At 44.3% G+C, this 20,393-nt stretch overlaps 1 protein-coding gene across 1 annotated transcript in view; it reads right to left on the minus strand.

Annotated features, from left to right (window-relative positions):
• Window positions 1–1,386: 1,386 nt before the first annotated feature.
• The window catches only part of ZNF644 (zinc finger protein 644), a 96,412-nt gene continuing 77,405 nt past the window's right edge, over window positions 1,387–20,393 (minus strand). The window contains exon 14 of the transcript XR_014527904.1: window positions 1,387–2,165. The gene's annotated coding sequence lies outside the window, so the exon portion shown is untranslated. The remainder of the gene's footprint in view (window positions 2,166–20,393) is intronic.

A 20,393-nucleotide genomic window follows, 5' to 3' on the forward strand; every position in this document is an offset into this window, starting at 1 on the left:
TATGAAAATCTTGGGAGAGCCACACATTCCACCTGGAACAAAATGCTCAAGGGCATTTCAGGACCGTTTTCGCTGCTAGGTCGCCTGTGCCAAGCCTGAAAATAAGGGCGGCCAAAATGATTCTTTCCAAAATCACCAACGAGGAGATCTGGTGGACACCACCCCCCTGAAAAAAAAGCAAATAAATAAAATCCCAGAAAGGCAAGCTAAGCAGAAGTTAGCAGGAACAATAAGTGCAAGTCACTGTATCTGGTTTTCACGACGCACTTTCCATTCTCCTATGCATGCACAGAAACCATCCGCATACATCCAGGACGGCTATCGAGCCCCAATTGTCATTATCATATTGATGAAGTTCATCAGAGTGCAATTTTGGGTTTAACACCAACAGACTGGGGAACAGGAGCAAAGAATTATCTAAGAAGAGCACCGCATTCTTACCGCAGGGACGTTTCCCTGTTCCAGTTCATTGATGGAGTTGATTAAGTTTAAATGAAGCAGACACTGGATAAAAGTAAGGGTATTGACCACTGGGGCAGCACCGGGCTGTGCTTGAAAAGGCCTGATACATGCAGAAAAGCAAGATTTGCTAAATGCTCTAATCTTCAATCAAATCTTACATCAATACAGACAAAGTTTGGTAATGAGAGATTCAATGAAGCATGCGGGAGAAAGAATTAATCCTCTTGGTCTAAACTGGCTTCAACTTTGAAGCTTGCTCCGAAAGGCAAGGCAGTTATCTAAATGCTAAATAAGAAACTTATTGTACTTTTCAGGGCAGGCCTAATCTTTTGTCTATTTCATCTCCATGATTTGTATGCTCATAGATGGCAAGTTGTCATGGTGATTATATCAAGCTTCTCTGCAGCCCAGAGGTCTTTAAAAAAAATAAAAAAGGGAAGCGAAGCACAAGGGCAGCCCATCTGGCCAATCCCTCGAGATCAGCTGAGGGGGGAGGCGGGACTCTCTAATCACCACAATAGCTCCCGATACTCCCCCAAGACCACCATGTTGCCCCAAGGAGGGTATCAGTCACCAGCCCACCCCTCTAGCCAAGTTCCTTTAGGGCGCTTCTTGTGTTTCTGGGGGTTATCGAATGCTGGCTGCAGGAAGCCGCTGGTTTTAGAAAGCTGACAAGAACCAGCGCTCACCCTTTGACATCACGGTCTGGATGCAAAGAGGAAGTCGCTCCAGTTCGCACTGGAAGGCGATCCTGCCTCATTCGCGCTTGCAATGAGGTGTAGAAACGGTGATCCCTTGGAACCTGTGCTTCACTGAATTTTGCTGGCCGAGAAACGGCGATCCCTTGGAACCTGTGCTTCACTGAATTTTGCATCGCGCTTCTCCGGACAAGTCTTGTGTACATAAAGATGCGTGTTCATAAAGTGTGCATAAAACAGCATATATTTGTGAACTTAACATACCATTTGGCATTAGGCAAAACTACGCACAAATCGATGCACGTATTAGGATAATTTTGCAGTGAAATGCTGGTGAATTTTACGCATGTTTTTAAATAAATAAATCAGCAGCATTTGTTGTTGCTTAGTCGTGTCCGACTCTTCGTGACCCCATGGACCAGAGCACGCCAGGCACTCCTGTCTTCCAGTGCCTCCCACAGTTTGGTCAATCTCATGCTGGTAGCTTCGAGAACACTGTCCAACCATCTCGTCCTCTGTCGTCCCCTTCTCCTTGTGCCCTCCATCTTTCCCAGCATCAGGGTCTTTTCCAGGGAGTCTTCTCTTCTCATGAGGTGGCCAAAGTATTGGAGCCCCAGCTTCAGGATCTGTCCTTCCAGTGAGGACTCAGGGCTGATTTCCTTAAGAATGGATAGGTTTGATCTTCCTGCAGTCCATGGGACTCTCAAGAGTCTCCTCCAGCACCATAAGAGCATCAATTCTTCGGCGATCAGCCTTCTTTATAGTCCAGCTCTCACTTCCATACATCACTACTCGGAAAATCATGGCTTTAACTATACGAACATTTGTTGGCAAGGGGATGTCTCTGCTTTTTAAGATCCTGCCTAGGTTTGTCATCGCCTTTCTCCCAAGAAGCAGGCGTCTTTTAATTTCGTGACTGCTGTCACCATCTGCAGTGATCATGGAGCCCAAGAAAGTAAAATCAGCAGCATACTGAGGTGGAAATGTGAAGAGCTGACCCAAAGACTGGAAGAAAAAGAAAGAAATCTGAATTGCCTGATTCGCCCATTCCTAATTCATGGTCCTAGCCCACAATTGAGAAGGGAGTGCTAATTGCAATGACTCTAGCAGTGAGTTCTCAGCCCCAAAGCCTCTTTTTACATCCCCAATTGCTGAAGACTGCAGCGGAGTCTAGAAAACTGCATTTTCAGAGCTATTATATCACATAGCAGCAGCGTTTTCCAAACTTGGGTCCCCAGATGTTGTTGGACTACAATTCCCATCATCCCTAGCTACTGGGACCAGTGGTCAGGGATGATTGGAGTTGTAGTCCAACAACATCTGGGGACCCAAGTTTAAGAAAGACTGTCAGATAGCCTCGTATTATATAGAACTGATGTTTTATTCATCCAGTTCATACCCATACCCATATCAAGATTAAATTATCAAATAGCATGCAGTTTTAAGGACTATTTGTTATTTTGGGGCATTTGGTGGCATGGATAAGAATTCAACTGAGGTCAAACCAGTATGCCATTCAAACCAGTATGCCAGTTCACCGGCATTTTCTGACATGTGGTTTTCAAGACTGATGTGTTTGGGAAAGAGCAAGTGATCTCTCCACCAGATGTCTCATGTTTGCCTAGATGTTCTGTGTGCTCTTTTCTGATGAGAAGCTCTAGAAAGGCATTTTCCTTCCCGCTCAGGCAAAGCTAAAGGTTCTCGAATGGGAGAGAGAGAACAAGAGAGGGAACGGAGGATGGTGAAATCTCGGAGTTCGGGTTTCTTAAGTCCCATTCATCACATTCCAGCACCAGTTTGCAACATAGGTGAAAACCACCAGCATTTTAATGTGCATTCCTTTTCATATAGGCATTTGTGCACAATTTTGTGCATATTTGCATGCATTTTAGTAGTAGAAGTAGTAGAAGAAGAAGAGTTTGGATTTGATATCCCGCTTTATCACTACCCTAAGGAGTCTCAAAGTGGCCAACATTCTCCTTTCCCTTCCTCCCCCACAACAAACACTCTGTGAGGTGAGTGGGGCTGAGAGACTTCAAAGAAGTGTGTCTAGCCCAAGGTCACCCAGCAGCTGCATGTGGAGGAGCGGAAACGCGAACCCGGTTCACCAGATTACGAGTCTACCGCTCTTAACCACTACACCACACTGGCTCTTTTAGTAAGCAGTTATCCGAACATAAGGCATCTCAGTATGCTGTTTTCACACTTTCCCCCAATAGCCCCCTCCCCCCTTTTGGTACACATTACTTTGGACAGAGAAACAGCATTGCAAACTTCAAAGAAGCACTGCTTTTTAAGGAAAGCCGAGTTTTAAGTTCATGTACTGTTTTGGGAAATGCACACTGGAAGAAGGTAGAGAGAGCAGTTGCAGTGGTTGGGAGCATGTCAGAGGCAGGGAAGAACTGCTGCAATCAGAGTTGCTGAGAGACAGCATTGTATAATGGATAGAGCACTGGACCTAGGCCACAGAGACCTGGATGCAAATGTCTGCTCAGGCATGCAGCTGACTGGGTCACCTTGGTAAGTCACTCTGTCCCAATCTAATCCACCTAAGAGGGCTAGCTGCTGTGAGTCAGAGCAAACAGTACGAGGCTGCATGGACTAATAGTCTGGCTCTGTAGGAGACAGTATCATATGTTCATAATTTTGCCACCCACAGACAGTCTTCCACTGGCAAATAATCCCAAACTAACCAAGCACATAGGGATGCGGGTGGCGCTGTGGGTTAAACCACAGAGCCTAGGACTTGCCAATCAGAAGGTTGGCGGTTCGAATCCCTGTGACGGGGTGAGCTCCCATTGCTTGGTCCCTGCTCCTGCCCACGTAGCAGTTTGAAAGCATGTCAAAGCGCAAGTAGATAAATAGGTACTGCTCCGGCGGGAAGGTAAACGGCGTTTCCGTGCGCTGCTCTGGTTTCGCCAGAAGCGGCTTAGTCATGCTGGCCACATGACCCGGAAGCTGTACGCCGGCTCCCTCGGCCAATAAAGCGAGATGAGCGCCGCAACCGCAGAGTCGGTCACGACTGGACCTAATGGTCAGGGCTACCTTTAACCAAGGACATGTTCTGCTGTCACTTTAGGGACGGAAGGATCTGTCAATGTCAGTTCTCTCCTGTTTTTAATTTCTTTCTTAATTTCAGTTCACCACATTTCCTCAACGATTAGCGATTTATTTATTTTTAATTTAAGAAATCGCCATGAAAATTCATCAGCACTTAATATGAATTTCACCTAATAAAACCCGTTTTTGTAAGCACTTTTGGCTGATGTCCACATTTTTGCAAGCAACTTCTAATAAAATGCATTCCCATACATTATTTTCACCGATACATGCATTTTTACACACACACACCCAATATATGCGTTTGTTTGGTTGGAGAACCACATTGCACAATTCAGACAAGGGCGAATTTTGAAGGATGGCTGCATTCTGCCCCTCACGTGGTTTCAGAAAGTGCAGATTCGATTTTGGTATTCCACGTGAACTGAACCAAATTTCTCCAGCCATCCCTGCATCACACTGCAAATCTCCGGATCCTGGCGTTATATCTTAAGAGACCACTTGAGGAGGCACGGAGCCTGCGTTTGGCGAGTGTCAACTTTCAGGGCCTGGTGAGGACTGCTTACAACAACAGGCCTCGAAAACCAAATCTGAATGGAGGAGGCTAGAGAAAAGGGGTTGGGGGTGGTGGCCGGGGAGATAACCTCATGCAGAGAGCAACATTCCTTCCCTCTTGGCCTCCAAATTCCTTTGCAGCACAGCCCTCTCTTGGAGATGAGGAAATTCCTTCTTTCTCACACACCCATCATTCAAAGAAATCGATATAACGTAAACCGGACCCTCTCCTTCAAAACCCAATGAAAAATTAGCCGGCTAGACTGCAACGAGATCTTGCTTGGGGCGGTGGGGGCAACAGAGCCCCTTCCTGTGGGTCCGCTTGTCTCTGATGGAATCATTTGAGCACACAAAAGTTGCACAGGGGCTTTTATGTGTTTTACAAAAGTTGCCAAATTAAGCTCGGATTAAGGTCAGATTCCATCCAGAAGCCATCGCTCTACTAGCCAGGGGGACAGATCTGAAAAGCCTGACCAAGTTAATCAACGTTAGGGGTTTTTTTGAGGGGGGTGGGCAGGGGAGAGAAAGAGAAAGTAACATGTATAACTCTTCTTATTAAAAGAGCAGTGAGTGGGGCCCGTCGCTGTGAACTTGAATAACAGGTTGAACTTTAATTTGTTCATTAACAGGATTTGCCCCTCACTGCGAAAGTTATTAGTTCCTTTAAAAGCAGAAGGGACAAGCGGCAGAGCTGCGATGAAAGCGCCTGGCAAAAAGTTAAACGCCTCCTAATTCCACTCGTCGCCAAGCAAAGAGGCCACTGTGGTTTCTTTTCTCTCCCCCCACCCCACCCCACAAGGAGCTGGGAGCAGGGTTAAGGCCTCACCCCCACATCTCCAAGCTGAAAGCTTAAAAGGCCTCCCCCACCGGAACCTTGTCTAGGTTCAAAAGGAGCAGACAAAGTCGATGCAGAGAGAACAAAGGCTTTCTCCAGGGCAGGTGAGCTCTGATCACCTTGGCTATACAGAGACACGCAACGGCGTATTGTGGAAAGTCATCTGCCTGCTATGCGTTTGGACACCCCGTAAGGTGTCATAAGCATGTTTCGCAGGGTGGTTCCGGAGGTCAAGCCAGCAGGCGTTTGTCTCTGTTTGGATACAACTGGGCGCCATTTTGAATCAAAATGGCGGGCGGAACCTTTCAAAGCCGAGCTGATTTTAACCACCCATTTCAAAACTGAGCTGGCTATGGGGGTTTCTTAGAAGTCCTGAGCAACGCCATATACAATGCTGCTAGAAATATATATGCAAGGCCAACTGGGTGGGTTCTGATTACACCATTCAGACACCTTGTTCATATCTTCATTCTACACCATTAGGCGCCAGGCAAAACCGTTCCTTTGAGCTAATAGATACTCAATGCCCTTTTAAAATATGTTGGGGAGGGGGGATTATTGAATTGTTTTTGTTTTTATTATGTATTTTGTGTTTTTATGTTGCGAACTGCCCTGAGACTTGTGGGTGGTATACAAATAATAATATTAATAATATCTTTATATGGCTTATTCATAGAGGCGAGTGTACACTGCACAGCTGGGGTCCCCAATGTAACACCCATGCTTACCGTGGCATCAACATACACCCCATTTGGTGTGTACCAATGCCCTCTCTCCCTACTAATTTCTTTTTTTAAAAAAAAGAATGAGATTGGGGTGGTGGTGCAGGGTTTGGTTTGCAGGGCTATTGTGTGCTTTTTTGTCTGTGTTTTAGGATGTCTTGCCAAGTTTGGTGGCTGGTCTGAGTATCACCAATTGTTTTTTTCTCCTGTGAAGTGGGTATTATGTGGCACCCATGGCAGTTTCTTAGATTTCCAAATGTGCTTCCAGGCCCCGAACAATTGCAGATCAATGCTGTAAAGTCAAATGCACACACCTATAAGCACTATCACCTTTGTACAGGTGAACTCCAACTGCTTTTGCAGGTGGGTAAAGATAAAGGACCCCAGTCAAAGGCGACTATGGGGCTGCAGCGCTCGTCTCACTTTCAGGCCGAGCGAGCCACTGTTTGTCCGCAAAGAGCTTTCCAGGTCATGTGGCCAGCATGTCTAAACCGCTTCTGGAGCAATGGGATACCATGACGGAAACCAGAGTGCATGGAAATGCCACTTACCTTCCTGCCGCAGCGGTACCTATTTACAGGGAACCAGGCAGAGGGCCTTCTCAGTAGCGGCGCCCGCCCTGTGGAACACCCTTCCATCAGATGTTCAAGAAATAAACAACTATCTGACTTTTAAGGAAACATCTGAAAGCAGCCCTGTTTAGTGAAGTTTTTAATGTTTGATTTTTCATCGTGTTTTTAGTATTCTGCTGAGAGCCGTCCAGAGTGGCTGGGGAAACCCGGCCAGATGGGCGGGGTATAAATTATTATTATTATTATTATTATTATTATTATTATTATTATTATTATCATCATCATCATCATCATCATCATCATCATCATCATCATTATCATCATCATCTACTTGCACTGGTGTGCTTTCAAACTGCTTGGTTGGCAGAAGCTGAGACAGAGCAACACAGATTTGAACCACTGACCTTCTGATCGGCAATCCCAAGAGACTCAGTGGTTTAGACCACAGCGCCACCCACGTCCTTTGCACATACAACAGAGAGAGAGAGAATACAGATGTCTGTGGAGTGAGTGTATTTTGGGAGTTAATGGTCTTTTGAAAGCAATGGGCTAGCTTTTGGGGAAACTATTGATTAACACAGTAAGTGGTAGTTTAAATATCATGCTCATAACATTTAACATTACAGAGTTTTTTAGATTATGAATTAGGTTCACCAGATTTTAATGCAACATTTTACCACTTAGTCTATCGGGACCTGCCTCATGCCTTGATGACAGATCACACTATTGAATAAAGAAAATGATATAAAACTCAGCTCACTTTGTCTAACATTTGTTATTTACTTAATACAGAAATATCTATAATGCTCTATAATAAGAATTTCTGCATCAGATTGTTTTTAAAAAAATAAACAAAACAAAACCACAGACTATCAGGAAAAAAAACCATTTAAATATGTGAATAATAGAAATAAAAAATAATTATAAAATCACAAAGACTAAAAGGCAACATGGCATTATAGGTAAAGGAAGATCGTCATTTGGGTGTAAATTAAGGCTAAAAGGCCTGAGAAAATAAAGAGGTATTTGTCTGCTGCAAAAAGGACAGCAAGATATTTCTGCTGGCAGACCTCTCTGCAGAGAAAATTCCATGGCTGGGGCACCATGCTCTCCGCCCCACCTCAGAGCAGAAGAGCTTAATGCAGAGATGGTGAAGACCCAGAAATTGCTGGACTCCAACTCCCATGGGCCCCAGCCAGCATGGCAAATGGTGAGGCATGATGGAAGTCGTAGTCCCAACATTATATGGAAGGCTAAAGGTTCCCACCTACAACATCAATGTATGGGTAGGAAGGCACATCTGGAAATAGGCAATTCTAAATAGGTATCCATGCTTGGCATACCCAAAGTCTTGTGCCATAGGGTATACTTACAGCATTTTTCTTGCAGATGTATGTTGATAACAGAGCCAACCCAAGACATTTTGCCACCTAAGGCAAAGGAGAAGATGCCCCCTCCCAATTGCATGTACAGCAATTGAATCTTACTGCGGTCCTGCTGACAGAATAGCATACTCAGCTGCAGATATAGGCAGCAGGCCATGGGGAACACACAGCCCTGTCTTCCAAATACCTCAGCACCACTCCCTGCCTACTGCTGTCTGAGGTCACCACCTCCCTCTGCCTAATGGTAGGGCCGTCCCTGCAGGCAGACACATTTTAGGTGCAAATGGCTTGAAGGCTGCAATCCTATGCACATTTTCTTGGCTGGCAGTAAGTTTCATTGAACTGAGTGGGTTCTTTGTGTAAACACACCTAGAACCAGCTGCTAGGTTGCTCTCTCTTTTTTAATGATCACAATCTTTCCCCCTTTCTCTCTGCCCCCCCCCCTTTTCCACAGCAGGAGAAAGCCTGTATTATTCCTCTGTTTAAAGTCCTGAGTGAAACATGATGTCAGATCTCTCATCTCATCTGCATGTTTATATCCTAAACTGGGCACATTAGCTTTTCTCTTCCCCCAGCTCCCTCCCTCCCTCTCTCTTGCCCATCACACAGACAGAAGATAAAACTCTGGAGAGGCAGAATAAAACAAACTCCTGCTCCCCACAGAAAGCAGGTGACTTTGTACTGATGTATTTGCCTGTTAGCTCAGCATTGGCTGTCTTTTCATCTGTCAGTTATTTCCTTCCTGGTTTTGTCAACTTCAGATACATATATATATATAAAATGCGCTTGTCATCTGCATCCTCCCTCAACAGGAACATACAAGCGGGTCGCAATTAAATATACAGATCTGCGCATTGTTAGCAAGATCTCACCCTTGCGTCCCAATCAGAAAGCCGCAGAGTTGGACGGGTGATTGCCACATCTCTGGGTTTTTTTATGTTTAAAGAATAATTCCCTTCGCATAAAGCGTATTTGCTATTCCGCTGCCTTCTTTTGTCGGCGTCCCTTCTGCCACCATCCTCTTCTGTGAAGTATTAAACTTTACCTTCTTCTTCTGTTCATAAATCTTTACAAATAAAAAATGAGTCGCAGAGCTTCCAAAGTAATAATTTTTTTTGGTCTTCCAGCTGCTTATCCTTACTCCTTTTTTTCTTCTTTTTGCAATAAGGAAACAGCGTTTTCTCAGAATCAGAATCCGCACAGTCAGAGGCTGGGCACAGGGATGTCAGGATTCATGTCTGGCGCTGGATTTTATTTAGTGTTTGTTTTGAATCGGTGTGGAAGAAGCTTTAAGGCAAGCAGCATATGCAAAGCCGCACGCTGGGATACACACATCCAGAATTGGGCGCATGGAGTGCGGCTCATCGTTAAAGAGTTTCATATAAATATTGCTACCCAGATAGAATCCGGTGCAGAAACCAGCACTCCGGTAGGAGAGCCCCACAAACTAAGTTGGCTGCGTGCGCTACTTTCCAATGGACGGTCCTCTGCCTGAAAGAGTCATCTACTTCAAGGGCTGTCCATCAGATCCAAGTCTGATTTAAAGATGAAGACCATAAGGAAGGAGGGAGGGAGGGAGGGAGGAGGTGCCTTGAAGTTCCCCATCAACTGTTATTACTTAAGGCACCAGACTGAGCAGACACACAGGGACGGCTTTTTTCAGCTGGAACTCACCAGAACTCAGTTCCGGCCCCTCTCAGGTGGGCACTATTGCCATTATAAGAGAACGAGGGAGAGGTTCGTGGTGAGTTCTGGCACCTATTTTTCTAGGAAAATAGCACTTCAGTCAGGTCACCTGGTCACAGTCTTCTCCTTAATGGTGAGATGCATTGTATATCCATTCAATCTATCATCATCATCATCATCATTTATTGAATTTATATATTACCCTATACCCAGTGGTCTCGGAATAAAAGATCTCAAGAAGGTCTCAAAAAGGTCTCAAGATATAAAACCACAAAATACATAATAAAAATACAAACAACAACCCAATAGCCCCCTCCACACCCCACAAAAAAACCACATTTTAAAAGGGCACAGGGTGTCAATCAGATCAACCAAAGGCCTGGTTAAAAAGGAACATTTTTTTTGCCAGGCGCCTAAAGGTGTATAATGAAGGCGCCAGGCAAACTTCCCTGGGGAGAGCATTCCAGACGGGGAGCCACTGCAGAGAAGGCCCATCATCGTTTTGCCATTCTCCAGACCTCTAGAGGAGGAGGCACATGAAGAAGGGCCTCAGAAGATGATCTCAGGGTCCGGATAGGTTCATATGGAAAGAGGCGGTCCTTGAAGCATTGCGATCCTGAGCCGTTTATCTGCAATCTGCTGTAACTGCTTTAAACTGACATATCAGTAGTGGCCTGACCTTGGCATCACTGCAGCTTACCTGGTTGAGTTTGGGAGGGTGATAGTGAGGCCTGCCCTGCTAACACCTCTCTGTACAGCTCTACCCTTGCTCAGGTTGACATTTGGAGTGAAGCTGAACTGAGCACTGACTATCCACTGGAGAAGCACACTTTACAAGGGATATAATCTAATACTCCCGAGTTTGGGGGAATGAGGTTGTTGTTTAGTCGTTTAGTCGTGTCCGACTTTTCTTGAAGCCATGGACCAGAGCACGCCAGGCACTCCTGTCTTCCACTGCCTCCCGCAGCTTGGTCAAACTCATGCTGATAGCTTTGAGAACACTATCCAACCATCTCGTCCTCTGTCGTCCCCTTCTCCTTGTGCCCTCCATTTTCCCAACAACCGGGTCTTTTCCAGGGAGTCTTCTCTTCTCACAAGGTGGCCAAAGTACTGGAGTCTCAGCTTCAGGATCTGTCCTTCCAGTGAGCATGAGGGGGAATGAGGAAGCTACATTTGTTGCAAGATATACGTGCTTGATAGGAAAAATCTGAGTTCTAACTAAGGTAGGAAACGCCTTGAGCCAGATGTCTCCTCTCACAAGGTTGGAATGGAGAAGAAGCGAGGTCACCAACCCTAAGTAGATCAGTCTAACACTGAAGGCAGTTCAATGGGGGGGCAGCCTTGAAGCACCCACCCACCCACCCAAGACACTATAATAGAGAGAAGATTTGTTTTGGCAGCAGAGCATCAGCAGCTAAGGAAGCAGCTCGAAAAGTACAGAGCAGAGGGTCTGCTAGAGTAGCAGATGGTGTGTTGGAGCTGCGCTACTCCCCTAACCTCCCTCCCACTGGGATGCTGCGACACACCAGGATGGAGAGGGGGAGGTGGCAGGTGGCAGGGAGGTTGGCACGGCGAAAACTTGCCAGCGGAGCTGCTGTTGGAGCATTGGAACTACAACTTCACTACTGCCTCACCGCTCCCACTGTCTAGCCTGGGTTGCTGCAGAGACACAGCCAGAGGGAGGTCAGGTGATCAGTGCAGCCCCCAACTCGCCATCTGGTACTTGGACTGGGCCAGCTAAGGTCTCCAACTCTGGGGCACCAGGAGCCCATCAATATTATTTATCGTAAAGGTAAAGGGACCCCTGACCATTAGGTCCAGTCATGGCCGACTCTGCGGTTGCGGCGCTCATCTCACTTTATTGACCGAGGGAACCGGCGTACAACTTCTGGGTCATGTGACCAGCATGACTAAGCTGCTTCTGGTGAACCAGAGCAGCACACGGAAACGCCGTTTACCTTTCCGCTGGAGTGGTACCTATTTATCTACTTGCAGTTGGATGTGCTTTTGAGCTGCTAGGTTGGCAGGAGCAGGGACCGAGCAATGGGAGCTCACCCCATCACGGGGATTCGAACCACCGACCTTCTGATCAGCAAGCCCTAGGCTCAGTGGTCTAACCCACAGCGCCACCCGCGTCCCATATTATTTTTCTGTGGGAGCCACCACAGAAAAGGCCTGTTCTCGTGTTGCCACCCTCTGGACCTCTCATGGAGGGCCTCAGATGATGATCACAGGGTCCGGGTAAGCTCATGTGGACAGAGGTGATCCTTGAGCTATTGTGCTCCTGAGCCATTTAAGGCTTTGTGGATCAAAACCAGCACTTTGAATAGGGCCCCAAAACTAATTGGCAGCCAGTGCGGTCGGGCCAGGATCGGTGTAATATGCTCAAACCTCTGTCCCTGGTGAGTAACCTGGCCGCCGAATTCTACACCAGCTGGAGTTTCTGCACCATCTTCAGAGGCAGCCCTACTTATAACACACTGCAGCAATCTGACCTAGAGGTTACCAGAGCATAGATGGTGGAAGTTAGGCTCTCCTTGTCCCAAAAGGGCGCAACTGGGCCACCAGCCAAAGCTGCTGGAAGGCGCTTTGTGCCACGGAGGCCACTTGAACCTCAAGCAACAGCCAAGGGTCCAGAAGTAACCCCCAAGCTGAGTCCACACTCTTCCAGAGGGAGTTGTAACCCCATCAAGAGCAAGCAAACTCCCACCCCACACCACCCGGTCTTGGGAACCACCCACTAACAGTGCTTCAGTCTTATCAGAATGGAACTTCAGTTTGTTGGCTCTCATCCAGTCCATTACCAAGGCAAGACTACAGTCCAGCACATCCTCTGCCCCACCTGCAGATGTAAAGGAGAAGTAGGTCTGTGAGCTTCTCTGTTAGAGGGAGTTTTCGTATAATACAGTGGTACCTCAGGTTACCTACACTTCAGGTTCCATACGCTTCAGGTTACAGACTCCGCTAACCCAGAAATAGTGCTTCAGGTTAAGAACTTTGCTTCAGGATGAGAACAGAAATCGTGCTCCGGTGGCACGGCAGCAGCAGGAGGCCCCATTAGCTAAAGTGGTGCTTCAGGTTAAGAACAGTTTCAAATTAAGAACAGACCTCTGGAATGAATTAAGTTCTTAACCCGAGGTACCACTGTACATGACTCTGTGGCATTAAGATGGCGGCGAAGCCTGCAGCAACATACTCCCTGTTAGCTCACTTCTACCCCCACCGCCTGGGACTGCAATCTGCCTTAGGAGAGGAGGGGGAACACAGGCTGGGGACTCACCATTCCTGAATGAGGGATCTGGAGGGAAGAGATCAGAGGTTGGGATGGGGATGAGAGAGAAGCCTGAATAATTTATTTCGAAGTGCCTGAAACATCTCCCAATCTTTGCTCCAGAGGGGAGGGGTGTGTGGAATAGCTTTCACTCGACGTAAAATAATAATCACATTAAAAAATCCTATAATTACAAAAAGAAATTTTAATGGCTCAGCGGCCAATTAAAGCAATTAGCTCCCATCAGCCGTCTCTGCTCACATCCATTAGGAAACGCCTGGAAAACAGTCTGCTAGCATGATACACCCCGCAGTGAACAACAGGGGGCGCCAGGGTGCTGTTTTGTAGGATGAAAAGGCAGGCAGCCTGGCAGAAAAGCTGGGGTCTGGCTCTCAAGTTATACGTTCTCTGGGGCTTTCTAGACAGCCATGGTCTCTCTCTGGCCAGGGGTTAGAAGAAGAAGAAGAGTTTGGATTTGATATCCCACCTTTCACTCCCTTTAAGGAGTCTCAAAGCGGCTAACATTCTCCTTTCCCTTCCTCCCCCACAACAAACACTCTGTGAGGTGAGTGGGGCTGAGAGACTTCAGAGAAGTGTGACTAGCCCAAGGTCACCCAGCAGCTGCATGTGGAGGAGTGGAGACGCGAACTCGGTTCCCCAGATTACGAGACTACCGCTCTTAACCACTACACCACACTGGCTCTCAGTGTGGGGCACAGAGGGAGATTTCATATATATGTGAAATCTATCCCACCTTTCCAGGGCCTCTGCACCACTCAGGCCAGCTCACCACTCAGGCCGAGAGTATTTTGCAAGAGAGAGATCCAAGAAACTTCTTCCTTTATTGACTTTTTGCAGTTAGGAATGTGACAGGGAAATACACTGGGGAAAGTGTGGGGTGAACGATTGATTGACAGGAAGATGTATCAGCACTGTGCAAGCAAAGAATCCAGGACAAATGTTCATGGTTGTACAACCTCCCCACAAAGCAATATGAATGAATGCTTAATAAAGTCTAACTTCTGTGTAAGCTCCGTGCAAGCAAACAAGAACAACAAAAACAACAATTTTATTATTTATACTCCACTCATCTGGCTGGGTTTCCCCAGCCACTTTGGGTGGTTTACAGCCTATATAAAAATCAGTATGAATGCTTAATAAGCAGGTTGCCTGGAAGAGCCCGTTATAGCCTAAGCTCCATATAGTATGTCGTGGGGTCAAGAAATACTAAAATCTACATCAGGGTTGGCTAATCTAGTGACCTTCAGATGTCGATGAACTACAACATCCACCACCCCTGACCATTGGGCATGCTGACTGGGAATGAAGGGAGTTGGAGTCCAACAGATTAGCCCTTTCTGCACCACCAATTAACAACCTGTGTAAATTATGTGCATTTGGATAGCTTTGCTTCTTTTGCACAAATTATTCTGCTTCCATGGCTCATGGAAAAGGACACAGAGCTACAATAAACACTGGAGCTCCCCGATCCATAGAAAATATTGATGCAATTTCAACAGAGCTTGGGAAGTTCATTTTTAGAAGGACCTTTTTCTAGCTGAAGTATAACATGACACAAAAGGAACTCAGTCCAACACACATTTACAGAATGAACTAGTTCAGTGTACACACAGTTTATAGTTCAATTCATGTTAATTCAAACAATCCTTACCCAAATAAAAATTCCACCATTCAGAGCATTACAAGCTGATATGCTGAAGTATAAAATCTACTTAGGAAGACGAACAAAACATGAACATGGAATACACACGTGGAATATTGTTTAGTTTATTGTACCCAGCTATTATAATCTTTAAACTTAACTGCCCAAAGAACCTAAAGAGAGAGAAAATATGTAAATTAATGAACTACTACAATGGGAGTGAGGCTCTTTTGGCCCAAACGTTTTCTTATAGGTCAACAACTTCTTACAGGACCTGAATTACAACAAAAATTGGCTAGAGTGCCAAGTAATTTATATGCAGTGTACCAGGTCCTGCATTTTTTTAGGCAATTAACAATCCAAATCCTTTTGAAAAGACAGTGTCCATTTACAATCCACTAGGTAAAGGCCTTGTCTCCCAAATCTACAAAACATTACACTTTCTAATGCTGTCGCCTCTCACATCTCTAAAGGCACGCTGGGGAAAAGAGATGAGTGAGCCATTAGCTGATACATTCTGCAACAGAATCTGGCTAAAAGTTCCCTGTAAATCTGTTTCAGTAAGAATCTAGAAAAATGCACTCCAAGTTACATATTGATGGTATATATACCCAGTATTATCGAGAAAGCAAACTAAAAATGTATCAGCTATGCATTAGAGAAAATGTAATGTTACTAGCTCATTAGTTCACATGTGGTGGCAATGCCCCAAAGTCTTTTTGTTTTGGAAAAAAAGTTTTTCAAGAAGCAGACCTTGTCAGAAAACAAAGTATCTCTTTGGATCCTAAAATACCACTCCTATTGTACTATTCAGAAACTGTTCAACAGCTTTCCCACAGGGATCTCATCACTCACCTGATGACTGTAGCACAGCTTACTATTGCAAGACTCTCAGTGCACACCAGCTCGAAATCTGGATCTCACAACTTTGGGACTTCAGATTAATATTGTCCATCAATATTATGGACAAACTGACAACCCACGTCCGGAAGAGTAGACCAGGTGAGAAAACCACTACTCAGTCAACCTAGTGAAGTTTTGTTACATATGCAACATCAATATAACATGGCTATGCATCTCCAAGGGCACATGGCAACTTGCCTCTGTTTAAAAATTGAAATGAATTAAAAGTTTAATGTAATTAAATAGACTTTTGATGGTTCTCATAGTAGGTGGGGATTTCTGAATGTTGATTGATGCAATAAGTTTTGTAATCAAAACTGTGCACATGTCCAGCCAGATTGTTTTTGCAAGGTCTTCTACAGTCCCTGGTGTATAAAGGCGGATTTGGGCTTCTGCAAATCTCTGGCAGAACAGAATATTCTCTACCAATTTAAAGAGGGTTGAAAACAGATTTCACTATTGTGGCTTCCCACAAAGAAACAATGAACTGTAGTTTTGCAGGAGTGCAGAGAATTCTTTGTTAAGAGATCCCCATACGATAGTAGTACAATAGACATTATAGCTGTTTTCCAGGCATTCCCAACCTTTAGCCCTCCATGTTTTGGACTACAATTTCCATCATCCCTGACCACTGGTCCTGTTAGCTAGGGATCATGAGAGTTGTAGGCCAAGACATCTGGAGTGCCACAGGTAGGGGATTCCTGCGCTATACAATGCCTTTTTGGGAAATTGCACACCTATTTATTTATTTCTGGTTATTTCAATGTTTTAGCATTATTTTTCTAAATTTCAGACGCTCTCCATGTCATCGATATAACTGTAAGTATTAACTAGCTGGTTAAAAAAAAAATAAGCAAGGGAGAGGTATAGAAGGCAGGGTGGAAATCTACTTCCTATTGGTGGCGTTGCAATAAATTTTGTGCTTAGTATAGGATCTCCTGCTAGCTCCTACAAAATGCAAATTTTGAAGGATGCCTGTGTTTCACTTCACATGTTGTTTCATGAAAGTGTGAATTAGGTAGTGTGAATTGGGTAGATTTGCCTTTGAATGAGAGCAGAATCAATTTTCCCCTCCATCCCTACACAAGCATAACGCCCCAGAACAATATTATGCCTGGGACAATTTGGAAGATGCAAAATGGTGGCCAAGTTACCAATAGAGTTGAGGCTTGTAGCAGCAGAAAAATAGTATCTTGGGAAATAAGAGAGATGCTGTGATGCACAATAGGTGGTCCTATTGCAAAAAACAAAACCTATTGGAGGTTTTCTTCTCCCAATGGAGAATATTCAGAGAAATACCCCAACCTCACTGCCTGCAAACAGAATAGAGAATTTCAGAAGGCCATTTTCACTCAGTTTATACTGTAGCTTCAGTTATAATGCAATGAAGAGAAATGAGAGCATCTACTTCCTTTTCCATTCATGCTCATATGCATATCAACTCTTAAAAGGTGTGATTACAAATGTCTAAGGCTGCAAACCTATGCATGCTTACATAGGCGTAAGTCCCATTCAACTCAACAGGGCTTACTTGCACATAGGATTTTATACCATAAGTCTTGATCTGCAAATCTATAGTAAATAATAATAGCAATAGCAATTATTAGTGGGCTTACTCCTGAGCAGACACACTTAGGATTGTACCATAAGTCTTGATCTGCAAATCTATAGTAAATAATAATAATAATATTTGCAAGGTGTTATCCAACAAATATGAAATCATCCCTATCCTATAGATACAGATATAGCTAGATAGCTAGATATACACACAGTGTCAATATTAGAAATAGATAGAAATGTCTTGCTATCAGTTTCAATCAATCTATGAAACATACAGCTACATGGGTTCAATGACAATGCATCAAAATGCCTCCTGTCTCTGAGTGGGGAGAATCTACTGCCACCAATCCGATTTCTAAATTTCCCTCTTCTCCAAACAAGTCTCATTATGCTTACACACACACACACACACACCCCGTGTAAAAATGTTTGGATTTTGCAAATGCAGATTTGATGGCTGCAAAATTATATGCATATATGTCCTTTCATCTTCCGGGTATTTCACAGGCGTAAAACCCTGCAACCACTGCTCCGCTCTGGAGTTACTGCATTCTAGAGAGAATAATTTCTCATTAGCACAGCACGAATGATCAGAGATGGAATTATGTATCTTGACAATACATACAGATAACAGCAGCCTTTTGACTGAAGTACATGTCAACACTAAGTCAACGAGCATGTCACCTGAGTGAAAAGAAGAACTAGCGATGCACTAAGGATTATCCCTACCAGCTCAGGCGGTCTTTTTTCTGGGTATCGGCTCAAACGCATAATATGGATCTCGATGCATGAGAGGCCCTATCCTGATACTCAGCACATACATTCAAGTACGTGTGTGCCCCACTTTTATTTCTGCTGCAAAGAGTACCCTTTGTGTTATCCAAGAGAGTTGAGGGATCAACACACACACACAACCCCCCATAATTCAGGCACTGCTTTTCACCCCAAAGTGTGCAGGATTAGGCACCATGGTCTTAACAGATTTTCCTAGATGTGATTCTGGAGGGAGTAGGAGCAATGCAAGCAGGTGGCTGCACTGGCAGAGAAAAAACTTTTGCTTTAGCATCTGATTTGTTTAGGGAAAGCTATATGAAAAAGTCCTCCTGGGGGGCGGCAGAGTCTTCTACTGAAGGTGGGTACGAATTATTATTTTTTTCAAATGGAAGAACTGTCTTTACAGGTACTTGCTTGCAAAGCTGTCTAAAACAAACGCCTGAAATATTCGTTGGTCAACTTCCATCATCTCTAGCAGACAAAAAACCTTCCACTTCATCCCTTAGCCAACAAAATAGTTCTTCTAATTCCAATATATTCTTCAGCTAGTAAAACGGGAGATAGACTAAATGTAAAGCACACACGTATATCTGATAAATGTACGCTTCATTTGAAACAATATTTGCATTCATTTTGTGATTTTCAATGAAATCCTAGGCTTCCCTACTCAGAAGTAAACCTTACCTGCTCCCAGGAAAGTGTGTATAGGATTGCAACCTTAAGAAAGGAATGATTTCTCCTAAAGCCTTTGGAAAGAAGTAACTCAGCCCTTTTGCTTTCTTTAAAGAAAGAAATTAGTTCTTCTGTACTAATAATACTGTTATTATTTTATTATTATTTAATCATCATAATAAAAGAGTGTTTGATGAATTACCTATAAGTGAAAAACATCTCATCACATTTTATTTGAGCCTTTCATCAGATTCAGACATTTTCTCAAAACGTAGGCTGTTGGTTTGAACCAGGTCATATCTTGATGGTGTTGTTGTTGTTATTGCTGCTGTTATTACCATTTATAAAGAAATTAAAGAGGACTGGAAGGAAACAAAAAAACCAGTTTCTATTTAAAGGGCTTACCAGCTCAGGATTAATCTCTTACCCACTTGCCAGCTCTTTGATCGCTCAATGCGGAATTAAAAATTGAAGAAGGAAAAAAAAATCTCATAAAAAAAACATTTTTCTATGTATTTTTCCCCCTCCTGCTAATTTATAAAATAGTGGAGCACAGCCAGTAGTCACACTGTCTTGCATAATCCAGCCCTTCTACAAAAGAACCGGAATCTGATCAAGGTAGGTTTAAACAGGCATGGCTTGCCAAAGGATGCAAATCGAGCGCCCCCTTGTGGCTGCGCGCAGATCCGTCTGAATAGTCAGATTAATAACAAGCGCATCGGATTAATGTGGTTTATTCGACAAAAGATGAACAAGAAGCGACACAGGCACCATTCTACAAAAATGAACTGTGATATCCTTTTGATGGCTGTAATTTATTCTGCATAGTCCCTGGACTGAAACGATCAATTAGCAGCCTGAAGCACACTGTGAAGTAAATTGTCACACTCCCTATTACAGGGTGGTTATCATATATTTATAAGGTGCGTTTTCTGCAATCAGAGCCAACAAGGTGTTGAGTGATCAGTCATAAAAGAAATTCTTCAAAAAGCGGGCAGGGAGGGGAGAGAAACCCTCGCATTGTGTACAGGCAGGCGAAATCTTTGTGACAGTCTGATATTACACCTTCCTTTCGTGGGTGTTAGATTTTTATCTGTGGAAGGCAAAAAGTGAACTCAAAATGGGAGCCCAGCTACTGCCAAACAGATAGTGTTGCCATATTTATTTCAAAAAGTGAAAACCAAGACCCCCCACAAAAAAAAACCTTGTTGAGCTTTTTTTAAGGAAACCATCCAAATTGTAAATTGTTGAACAACCCACAAGTTGTTCAGCATTTTTTAAAAGACAAACCCCAAAACGTGATTTTTCAATTGACACATTTCAGTAATTTCCCCTGGACATCAATCCTGCCCTTGAAATGCCTATAATGTCTGGGAAAATCTGGACGTATGGAAAAGTTGTTGCTTTTGGAAGAAATTCAGCGGACCCATGCCTTCGGAAAAGCCTCTCTTGAGTGACTTAATACCGATTCTCTTCCTCTCCTGCCCTGGACCCAGCAACTTTGGCATCTATTTAGTCTTCTTTAAAAATGAGGCAAACTTGATTAACTAAGCGGTCAATCATTGGTTCAGATAT

The sequence above is a fragment of the Podarcis liolepis genome, assembly GCF_965112155.1.
Source record: "Podarcis liolepis genome assembly, chromosome: 6".
Lineage (NCBI taxonomy): Eukaryota > Metazoa > Chordata > Lepidosauria > Squamata > Lacertidae > Podarcis > Podarcis liolepis.